This window comes from Molothrus aeneus, chromosome 5, assembly GCF_037042795.1.
Source record: "Molothrus aeneus isolate 106 chromosome 5, BPBGC_Maene_1.0, whole genome shotgun sequence".
NCBI lineage: Eukaryota > Metazoa > Chordata > Aves > Passeriformes > Icteridae > Molothrus > Molothrus aeneus.
The window spans coordinates 35,433,181-35,445,217 of record NC_089650.1 but is presented as its reverse complement, the minus strand read 5'-3'; the positions used below and the strand labels follow the sequence as shown (position 1 = coordinate 35,445,217).

The 12,037-nt window shown below is 43.7% G+C and overlaps 1 protein-coding gene across 1 annotated transcript in view; it reads left to right on the top strand.

Moving 5' to 3' along the window:
* The first annotated feature begins 3,607 nt into the window (after positions 1-3,607).
* Positions 3,608-12,037, top strand: part of RAP1B (RAP1B, member of RAS oncogene family) — a 34,430-nt gene continuing 26,000 nt past the window's right edge. The window contains exon 1 of the mRNA XM_066550059.1: positions 3,608-3,681. The gene's annotated coding sequence lies outside the window, so the exon portion shown is untranslated. The remainder of the gene's footprint in view (positions 3,682-12,037) is intronic.

Here is a 12,037-nt window from a genome sequence, read left to right as displayed (position 1 = left end):
ATATTAAGTTTCAGTCAAGCTTGTGATTAAACCAATGTTTAAACACCTTTGAATTAGCAAACAGCAATACATCAAGAAGATGCAATGAAGAGACATTAAGAAGCAGAACTGCATAATGGAAGCTATGTCTGAAGGGAAGATGATGAAGAAGTAGAGCTCATAATTACCAGGTGAAAAACCTCAGGCTGAAGCTGTATCAACAGATACAAAGACACAGAGAAATTGCATTGAGTCTGGAGGGGAAGACACATCCCTGAAACATCTCAAGGTTCTATCCAGACAGACAGGTATTCCCACTCTGTGTGACTAAATCTTCTGAGTATGGAGAAAAAACAAATGAAAATCATGTTGAAGGATATAGAATGAAAAAAAAAATCTCACATATCTATGTCACAAAAATATGTTATTTTTCTTTAGTGTTGAAGAAGCTTTCTCTTTATTGTTCTCATGATCCAAAGCACATTCTAATCTAGTGACCATTCTTTACTGGAACAGCTGAGGTGTAGAGCTATGAATTGATCCCTTTCAGTCCATTCCCCTTAAACGATGAGAAATTTACTTTCCCTCTGAAAGCAAAGCATCCTATTAGGATTTACCAAATGGTGTTTCTTTTTCCTTCATGACAAATTTCTAGAAAAGCTCACAGCTAGCTGGCATGCAGCCAGCACTGTATTTCCTGGCACCACATACCCTTTTAACTTTAGAGTTTGCTGGCACAAGCCAGATCTGCATTCTGTCCCAGAGATGGCTGTGTTTCAGCAGTAATGAAACTGCAATACACATAGTGCCACATTCTTCACTCCAACACCCATGCAGTCCCAGTGAAAACAATGCAGGCAAAGTTAGGAAAATTGCATGGAGGTGACCAAGGCTGCCCTGCCAAGCTTTTGTTAAAGAATCATTAAAAAAATACTACTTTGTTTTCCCCAAATAATCTATTGACCCCCACCTTACTCCCCCACTAGTTCCACTGAACTTTTTAACAAGATTCGTCAGTATTTTCCTCCTCATCTTGCATGAGGAAGATCTTCATGAGGGGATCTTCTACATGCTCTTGTTCCTCACAAGAGCCATGACATTATCAGATGGCTCACTGTGTTAGTGATGAGCAGACTGAACTACCTCCAGCTAAGCACTGGTCATTGAAATAAAAGGGTTTTGAAGTACATGCAGGCAACTGGCAAACTGGGAGACAGAGGTTACAGCACAAAGGACATTACAGTGCTTTAGAAAGGTCTATTTGATGTTAAGATTCATGTGCATAAGCAGGTCTCTACTGCTTTTTGTTCAGTAAACAGGCAGCTGAGTATTTGACCTTCTTCTTTTAAAATTCCAGATCAATGCTCAGCATGGGCAGGCCCACTAAAGCAAGCTGATGTGTCTGCGCTGTTCCTATTAAACACAACATCACTGCAGCCACATCCTCCTCATTTCACCCAAACTCCTGGTTCTCTGGGGAGTTGCTCTATCACAGGGAAACCTCAGCACTTGTTCAGCTGCCTGAGGTAGAAAATCTGAGCAAGCTGAGCAGAACAAGCCCTGGGAAGTACTGGGTGAGTATGCCTTGTAAGCGCACCAATTGCTCTTTGCCAGTCACACTGATATGAGTAAAGCTGGTTTAAGAATTGAGCTGAGGATTAGCTAGATGATTCATAGGAAAATCCAAAATTAAGGGTCCAATTTACATTTAAACTATGTGGCTGAGAGAGTTGGGGAGAGGGAACACTTGGTCTCTTGCTTAGAATGAATCCTAATTGCCTATTTCTTCTGGCTACAGTGTTCAATCTCCAAACACGTCTATATTAAGCAAACCATATGTTTATATATGTGTATATACACTTCTTGTAAAATACTAAGTTCCAGTTACCCCTATGTGAAACTCAGAACACCAGGATCTGTTCGCAGAGGTTTACTCAAGACCCCCAAAGGCCACCTTCCTCTTTTCTTATTGTATTGCAAAGAGGAGGATTTGCCCCAGATATAAAACATATATTTTTATAGAACATATTGTTCTGTAAAACACAGAACAATTAAAGGCACACTGTAAAATACTATTACATTAATGACACGTATCTGTTCCTGGAACACTGCAAGTTATTTGTGATTAACCTAGTTCACTGAAGAAAGTTGTGAGGGCTGAGGATATTTATCTTTGTTCTTTTCCTCTGAATATTTCTGGTGCTGATAACAGTATCTAGTGACAGAAAAAATAAGAACACAAGTATTTTTCTGTCTGGTGAGCCAATATGCTACACAGTAGCAATAATTGCATGAAATGCTCTTCTTATTTTCACTTGAAAGTCTGTATTTCACCTATTCATCTCATTAATGATTTTTGTCCTGCATAGGATGTTTCTTTTGCTAAGAAAGGACTGGTTTCTATGGACTTGATTTCTCACAACCAGAACTCTCTTGCATTATCCATCATTTACAGGGATTCATTATCAAAGGACTGCACATGAGTTTAAGCTGTAAAAGACCAAGAGATTTGTCTGGACTTTGGAAGAGATTTTATGACATTCAGGATTTGCCAGCAACACTATAAAAGAAAAATATTTTTTGAAGTGTGTTGCTTTCTGGATGCCCTGTATCTCAATGAAGTCTTCCCTACCAAGGGCAGTTCATTTCCCTGGTCATCCTTTGACCCTGCTCTGAGCTTTAGCATCTCCCACAGATTCGCTTGAACTCATATGGGCTCCCGTTTCTATCTCTGTCCTACAAACAGAAAGCCACCGCTTCCTCCACACCCACTCTCCTTGCCAGAAGCCTCACTGCAACTTCCTGTCAGTTTTATACACGCTTGTGCAAGTGTGGAAGTGCCGTGGACTTCCTCAGAGCACAAGTTTTGTCTGAAAGCACAACGTTAACTCTTTACTTACTCAGTGTTTCCTAGAAACATAAATGCTCATTTAATCTTTATCAGCTAAACCCTTTGCAACTGGAAAATATAGGTGACATCGGGGGGACGGGGAGAAACATGATTTGCATATTTTAGGACTGAAATAACAGAAAAGCTAAGACGGTAATTTTTTGCAGGCACTGGAAATCCTGCTTTGTATCGGCAAGAATAATGATAAGACTTTTCACATCCAGAGGCATAATGGTCCACATAAAACCAGCAGTATGCGGCATCTCTGAAACACCCTTCACTAGTGGATCTCAAGACCTTTTTAGAAACGCAGGAAATAGTGCGCTGGCATTTACTTTTCCAGCTCTTTACGTTCTTAATTAACTTTAAGCAACCATGCTGTGCTTTCGGCGCACCTTTGAGCGGTGACTAAGCCACGGCTCCCAGCTGGAGCGCACAGGAGCTCCGGCGAGGGACGGCGTTCCGCCAAGGAAACCCCGGCCATCCCGGCCCCCTCAGCCCCGGCCCCGCCACCCCCGGCCCGGGGTGGGGCGGGGCGGCCGAGCGCGTGCGCGTGCGCGGGGGGCGGCGCGCGGGGTCAGCCCTCCCCGTGCCCGCCCCTCCCTCCGCCCCCGCCGCGCCAGAGCGAGGCTGGGCGTGCGGCGTCACGGCGACGGCCCCGAGCCGCGCCCCGGCACAGGCGGCGAGCGGAGCGCAGCGGAGCCGAGCGGAGCGCAGCGGGCGCGGCGCAGCGGGATCGGCCGGCGAGGAGGCGGCGGCGGCGGCGGCGGCGGCGGCGGCGCGCGGTCGGCGGGGAGCGGAGGCGCTGTCCGGTGGGTTGCGGAGGGCAGCGCGGGCCGGGCCGCGCCGCTGTGGCGGGGAGTGGCGTGGCGTCTCTGGTACAGGTGGCGGGGCGGGGTGGGGTGGGGGCGGCGGCGAGAGGGGGGTGGCGGCGGCGACGGCGACGGCGGGGAGCGGCGCGCTCCGAGGAAAGGGGCACCAGCCCGGAACATGGCGGAAGTGGAACCGGGAGCCGCCGCCTCGTCCGGCCTCAGGCGTGGTGGGACCCCGAGGGGGTGGGGGGAGCGGGGCGCTGAGGGGCAGCCGTCGCGGTCGGGCCCAGGGCTCGGCCCTGCCGTTCGCCGCCGCCCCCCGGCCGCCGATCCCCGTAGCAGAAGTTGGAGCGGAAGCGGAAAGTTGTAACCCCGCGGGTCGGGGCCGCGACGTGGGGCCCGGACGGCCGCGGGGAGGGGCGGGTGACGCCCGGCGCGGCCCCGCCGCGGGCGGGGAAGGGGACGGTGCCCGGCGGCCGCCGGCGTTGTCAGCGGGAAGTCCGAGGCGAGCCCCACCTAGTCCGGCCGCGGGAGAGAAGCCGCTCGCTCTTTCCGGCCGGTGCGTGGGGGCGAGGCGGGGGGGTCAGGCCGGGCGCGGCCGGCCGGGGCAGCCCGCCGGGGCTGTGCCTGGGGAGGCCACGGAGCGGGACAGGCAGCCAGCGCGGGGGCCTGCGAGTTCCCTTCCTGCTTACCGCAAAATGAAAAGGAAATGACAGGGATGTTCGCCTCGTCTAAACGCCCCACCATCACCCGTGTCAAAGCAAATGGAAGAATTTGACTGACACTTCCTGCGCCAAACCCGTTTACTGAGCCTGAGGTCCTGGTACCCTTCTGCGTGCGTTACTGAAGAGGTGGTAGAAGGAAAACAAAGTTTGAAGAGGGGAGAATAAAACCAAATCTGCCTGTTCTTGCATTGGCCCTAGATTACAGAAGAGGATGAGAAACCAAGGTTTTTGCAAAAAAGAATAGCTTTTACTCCTGTTTCCATCTTGAAGGCATGGATTATGCTGCTCAGGGTAAATTAAACAAAAAAAAGGGAAGTCTTTCTCTGTACTGCTTTGGGATACAATAGTACAGTTCCAAGACAGAGGGTATGTCACAGATGCCCAGGTTGAAAATCATACAGGTTGTGTATGTGTTCTTGCATTTAGATGTTTTGATTAATGTAATTGTAATTTTTCGCATATAACAGCTACATCTTACCCTGGCATGAGATGTGTAGATAGTGTATGACAAAGACTTTTCAGTACTCTTTCCCAGTGAAGTATATGTTGAAATTACTCTTATAAGGAAAGGAGTCAAGAAATACTCTTCCTTTCCGTGAATTATAATTAAAGGGCAGTGAAGCAATCACATTACCTTTAAGAATAACCATTCAAAAACAAGTGTATTTCCCTTTGGAAAGAGTCTCTTATCTCTGTGAAAAACTTGGAACATTATTTAAGTTATTACCTTTTGCATGGCTTGCCTTGATATTAAAATCATAAGCTTTTGGGAGGGGAAAAAACCCAACCAAACTTGGTAGAGTTGAGTATTTAAATTTTTATTATTCATTGCATCTTTTTTTTTACTCTTCCTCAAAATCTATCCTGTAGACTTCATTCTAGATAAAAACGAACTGAGTGAATAGTGGGGTATACTATTCACATTAAAGGCTTTGCAAAAATAAACTGACTAATTAGATGTGATGTTTTATTCCTTTGGTACATGTATGTTTCAAGGATGCTTCTTGTAGTGTTATGAGCTACTTCAGGTTTAACTTAGAGCTGTAGTGTAAAACGGTATTGTTTTCTGTACCCAAGTAACTGAGTTTGGAATTACGCTGTGCAGTGTAAGTGCCATGTATTTTTTTTGCAATGAAGATGATCGTACTTGGAGCACCTGTCTGCCTAGGGGTGAAATCATCTGCAAAACAGAGTTGAAAGACCAAAAAAAAAGTAAAGCCAGAACTTATATATGGGGGGAAACCCAATAGACTTTTTACTGTCTGTACCTGTGCTTCTATTACTATATATGTGCACCAGATAAGTTTTCTGAGTGGAATTAAAATTATGCTATTTTGTTCCAAAGCTCTCCTGTAGGACAGTTCATCAAAAATAAATCTGAAGTGAGCCATGACAGTTCTTTTTGTGCTGTGCCAGTTTTTGCAGAGTAAAACTGACTGTCTTTTTAATTGAGAGCCTTTCTGGAGCAGAGGCAAACAGATGGGAATCTAGGTGAGGGCCTACAAAAGGAGAAAGAAATTGCTTTCCATGGCTGAGGAAGGAAGTGTGCTGAAGGCTACACTGTAGCTTGTGATCTCACAGTAAATGTGACAGGGAACTAAAATAAACAGTTGTCCACCTATCATCTGGGATGTGGGAAGTGCAAGAGTCACAGAAGTACTTGAGTACTTGATGCTTACTGCTACCGTGCCAATGCTGTCATGCACAGAGCTCTGCTCAGGGTTAGGTACAGAGAGGTGCTCTTAAGGATAAGAATATCTTACTGATAAAAACGGGCACTCTTGTCCTTGGGTGTATGCTGAGAGGGTAGGCTCTCTTATGAATTGGCCTTTCTAAGTAATGCTTAGATGGCTTTCAGATACCTCCCTGACATTTGAGAGTGTTTGTCAGGTTAGGCTCCAGTTGGGAGTTTTAATCAAAATTGCTCCCTTAGTAGATCACTCAGCACGAGCTGTGCGACACAAGTTCATGTTTAGCTTGTGGTTGTGAGTGCTGCCACTCCTTTAGCTCAGAACTAATCCAAAAGCAGACCAAGTGCACTGTGTGGTGTCAGTGTGCTGAATCCCTGCTGAGTTGGGGCAGACTTCTGCTGTTTTCTCTTGCATCTAGGTCAGGTACAGGGATATTTTAGACAGCCTCCTTGTTCAGGGAGATGAAGGGAGTATCTACAGTAACTACACCTTCATATATCAAGGCAAACTTTGTTTTCCTGCTCAGATGTGGTTAAGATGGTGTGTTTCTATTTTTCTTGCATAAAGCAGGGGAAAAAAAAGTGGTTTTGTACTTGAATGCGATTAATAGACCTGTTTTCAAGCTGAGTTTTCAAAGTTGTTTAACAGTTGAGTGTAGTAGATCTGTAGTATCTTAGGGTATCTAATGTATGGCTTTTTCCTTAAGGCCTGTCATGCATGAGGCAACTGGGTGATACAGGCATAGTAGAGGTAATATTTTAGTGAAGTTATGGCAGTCTGCTTGTAGTAGGCAAATGCTATTTCGACAAAGTCAAAGACCTTGTCTGCTCGTACAGACTGTTTCTTCATGAAGGAGTTGAATGAGGTTACCTTCAAAAGCAGCAGAAGGTTATGGCTACTGGAAACTCTCATTTCTCAAGCTTTAGAATGTGTAAAGAAACATTGTAACAACTAAAGTGAAAAAGTTTTTTATTTTTATGTGTGCCTGCTCATGCCTGCTGTTGTGAGTTCCTGACATACTCATACTGCATGTTCTTCTCTCTTCTAACAGCAAGGAAAGGGAGGAAGGCTGTAAACACCAGGTTGGAAATCTGCCTATTAGGCAGGCAATTTTTGAAATATAAAATTAATTATTTGGGGGCCCTCTAGCTATTCAGGATGTTTCTTTTTCAGGAGCAGTGTTTTAATAGTGATTTTTACTACTGAAGCAGTAGAGTGAAAGTCACTGTCAGACCCTAGAAATATGTGTGTTATAGAATTACAGAAACTTTTTAGAGGTGAACCAGGAAGGAGGCATTTGACATTATTTTGTACACTGTCCCAGTCAGCACTCTGTAGTTATTAATCTAAGGACTTGATGTTATTTGAAGTAAGTCCTGGCTATGCAGCTACAAAAAGAGACTGCCGAGTAAGTCCACATGGTTAGCTCATTCCTGACCAAGGGAGAAAGGCTAGACCATAGTGCAGGGGTAGGACAGCCTAGCCCTTCTCATGGATTGGTGTTTGCATCCTGTGCCAGACAAGCAACATCTCATGTTTCTCCCCAGCTTGAAATTCTCTTCAGGAAATCTGTACTTTCTTAGATCACTTGGTATCATTCCTGCAGCTGTTGCAACACAGGAAGCTGGCCTAAATCTGAATGACTTGACCAGGTCTTCAGCAAAATGGATATTGTGTGACACTGTTACTCACTCATGAAATAATTTCCAATGTATCTCTAATTGTAGAGGTGTGAGAAACCTTACATGATTAAACTTTTGGGCAGTATTGAGGACCTGGAACAAGATAACAGTTCATTTTTATAACTGAAGACAAAGCAAAGCTCTGTCATTCTTTTTTGCTTTTCATAGAAACTAAGGAGAATGTGTTCTTTGCATCAAGGTTTGTTGACATTGAAGTGACTCTTACAAGCTTTAATTATAGCACTTATTATTACCTAATTTCAGTAGGTAATCTGGATTAAAAGAAAATATGTACTTCAGCATTTCTATTAGTATGGCTTACTCTATAACTTTCTATGACATTGTCTTCAGTTAAACTGAAATAATTTGTCAACACACATAGTCCCTGCAACTTTCTTTTTGTTTTTCTGCATTAGTTGTCTTAGCTTTTGAAGTCTTGTCCTATTTTTTCCCACTCACAGTCTCTGTTTCTGAAAGCTAACCAATTGTGCCTTCACTTGTTTTTATGTCTGCAGTGAAGAAAAGTTTCTTAAAAGCATGCTTCGTATATCAGGAGGAAGCAAAAAAGTCAGTACCAGCACGTCTCTGTCAAGGATGAGTTGCAGACACTTGTGAGTTATCTCTGTGGAGTTCAGAGGGGACGTACAGGAGATAGAAGGAGAACCTGTCACTAGGAGTGGCACTTCAGCACTACAGAAGTGAAAGCGGTTTTGGTAATTGCAGAGTCAGACCAGCTACTTTGATTTTTTTTTTAGCAGTTTCATGTATGGTCAGTATTTTTTATTTGAGATGAACGGACTACATGACAACCCAGATAACAGTGATTGTTAGGTTGTGAAACTGTACAATCCCTGTTTGCAGTTAATCAAATTTTTATAACACTTGGTCTAATACTTCCCCTAGAAGTGATTTGTTAGAAGACTAGTGGAAAGTTGCAAACTGTTGCAGAAGGGTAAATTGGAATGTGGAGCGGAAATAATCTCCATTGACGTGGAAGTTACCTAAAAATCTTACTCTCTGCAATACAGTGTTTAGGACTAGATTGATTTATTTATCAGGTGACAATTACTGTTGCTACTGAGTTGTGGAAATGTTCAAAGCCAGGCTGGATGGGGCCCTGAGCTGCCTGATCTAGGGGGTGGAATCCCTGTCTGTGCCTGGCAGAACTACATAATCTCTTAGGTCCCTTTCTACTCAAGCCATTCTGTGTGCCTGGCTGTGTTCAGGTGCGTGTGGGGACAGCCCAACAATGTACAGGAACCTCTGTCACTAGTCTTGTACACATGAAGCAGTTATGGGGGGTTGTTAGAATTTGTAAGATGCTGTCAGTAACTCTCCTGTGATCTTTCACCATGAAGCTACCTACAAGGTAACTAATTGACCCATAAATGTAGCCTACTTGGCTTCATATGATTGTGTTTTGGATAAAATATTGCTGAAGGATTTTCTTTTAGTTAGGAGAGTGTATAAATTAATACAGCTTGGCAAAATCTCGACTCTTGCACTTCTGGAGTTATATTTATGTAGTTAGTATGAATAAGGATGTATCATACTGTCTTTTTGTGACTCTTCTGACTTGTTTAAAATGGAGATTTGATGGGCAGTAGACATTCTGTGAGTCTGGTGATTTTATTCCTAGTCAGGAATATTTGTTATTTAGTGTCTGTTGTTTATATTGGTAGAAGCATACAGAAAATGCAGTGTTGTCTTCATAGGTTTTATGATGAGGACTGTCAAAAATAAGTTTGTGGCAAATGTGAACTCTCCTTCAGAATTCTTACAAATACAATACCAATCCATGGATGAATTTCCAAGGCGGTTTTATATCAACAAGTTTGAGATGCCTTGGACTTGTGTTTTCTGTGAGCTGTTATGTTCAAAAATCTAACCCTCTACCAAGATAAGTTATTTCAGAATGTGCCATGCTTCTAGAAAGTGATGCCAAATTGTCATCAAATTGTCACTTGGTGGAATCAAAGAGACTGTAGTAGTCCTGTGGCATCAAGGAGCACTGAAGAGGCAAGAATAGCTAGCTGACTGTCATGCTGGAGGATATCACTCTTCCATTTTTCTGATATATCCTTTTTGACTTAGTAGCAGATTAGATGGGATTTCACCAAAGAAGAGACCTCCTGGCACTTAATCTCTATGGGCATTGGGTAGGTTTGGAGACAAATAAAGAGAAGCTGTAATACTATAATAAGCAAGCACTTGTAGCTAGTTTTTTTTTCTGGATGCTTGGTCTTCAAATGTTCTTACTTTTGGTGTACTATTTTCTACTTGCTTTTAAATCTGAGTAATAGAGGGGGAAGCAAGCATTTCTGAATTACAGCTATGTATACCTGTACTTACTGTATGTCCTTAGTTTATTGTTACTTTTTCACCTTTCTTTATATTTGAGCTGCAATTTTTGTTTGCTTATATTTTTAATGATCCTCTGGTTTTTGTCCTAATCACCTTAAACCTTTTGTTTCAGGAATTGCCCAAAGCTAAATTGAGGTTCAGCCAGAGATCTTGCATAGAAAACTCAAGTGTGGTAGCTGAAATTCTGCGAAGACTGAGAAATTGAAAATGAGGTTTTACAATTAAGGGCTTTAGGCTGCTGTGTATGCTTGTGTTTGGCATCCTTTTGATCTGTGTGTTGCTTTTCATCAAACTCTTAAGAGTAATCTCAGAAGAAGAGTGCTGTATTAATATAAGTACAAATTAGAGTGACAAAATAAGACTATTTCATGTGGAGCCTGGAACAGAAAGATCTAGTAGGTTGTCCAGTTTTATGTTTGAAGAGCAAAAAAATCCTGAAGTCCTCCTTTTCTGCTGGAAATCTGGGTCCTAGTTAGCCAGGAAACAGGTGAAGAAGCACCATTAAGTGCACGTTAGTTTGAACATAATTAAGCTGCAGTAACCAATATTTTGAACAATGTGCAGTCCTGCTAACTAGTTCTGCTTCTAGCCAGAGGCAGGATCTTAAGATCCAGTTTACAAAAAGGTTTTTCAAAGACAAATATGTTAATTTGAAAATATTTGTACTTACAGGTAATGCAACTCTTCTGTTACTTAATCTTATTGTGAGACCACTTTTAAAATAAGCTATAAGTTTCACAGAGGAAACCTGAAAAATAAGCTATAAGTTTCACAGAGGAAACCTGAAGCCTCTTTTCTGAGCTGAATGCTGAATTTACTGTGGTGGAAGTGAAAATAAGGAATCCTTCACAGGTTTGCCTAAAAAGGTTGAAGTCACAGATCACAAGAACCTAAAGAGAGCAAGCATTTGGTAAACTGCAGGCACCTTAAGCAACGTGGGAATGAAAGACTGGTTCCCTAAGGATAAACTTGCTTCACTGGGGACAGTCATTCTTCTGCTTGGGCTTTGCCCCAAATACAGATTGTTTTGAGATGCTTATATTTAACTTGCTAAAAGTAAAACTCCTCAGTGAAAGATTAAGGATGTAGCGGTGATGCTCATTCAAGTGCTGTGGTGATTGTGATTGTCATAGCGTAAATAAGAGATGAGTCTCAGAAGACAGACGTGCAGATTTTGTTTAGAAAGGTCTGCCCATCCAAAACTCTAGAGTCAATTTTACATTTCAGTAACCTTTGGACATCTTCTGTTACCTTATCAATGTGTTTGATTTGTTGTGGGTTGACCCTGGGTGGACATCAGGTGCCCACCAAAGCTGCTCTATCACTCCCCTTCTCAACTATATGGGGTTTGCGTGGCCAAAGTTTGGTAGCATGTAGGCTATAGGACTACCTTCTGTGAGAAGCTGCTAGAAGCTTCTTCTGTGCCTCACAGATCCAGTCCCTGGTAGTTCCAAAGAAGAACGTGCCACTAGTCAAAGCTTGACCAATTAGAAATGGTGGTAATGCCTCTGTGATAACAGATTTAGGAAGAAGAAAGAAAAACGAAGTTACTGCACATTTGTAATTGCAGCCAGAGAAAAGCAGGGTGAGAACATGTGAGAGGAGCAACTCCGCAAACACCAAGGTCAGTAAAGAAAGAGAGGCAGGAGGTGCTCCAGGCACCAAAGCTGGGATTCCCCTGCAGCCTGTGGTGCAGCCCATGGTGATGCAGCTGTGCCCCTGCAGCCCATGGAGGACCATGAGGATGCAGAGATCCACCTGCAGCCTGTGGAGGACGCCCACACCAGAGCAGGTGGATTCCTGAGAGGAGACTGTGAACCCATGGGAGGCCTGTGCTGGAGCAGCTCCAGGCAGGGACTTGCAGACTGATGGAGGGAAGAGCCCCACCCTGGGG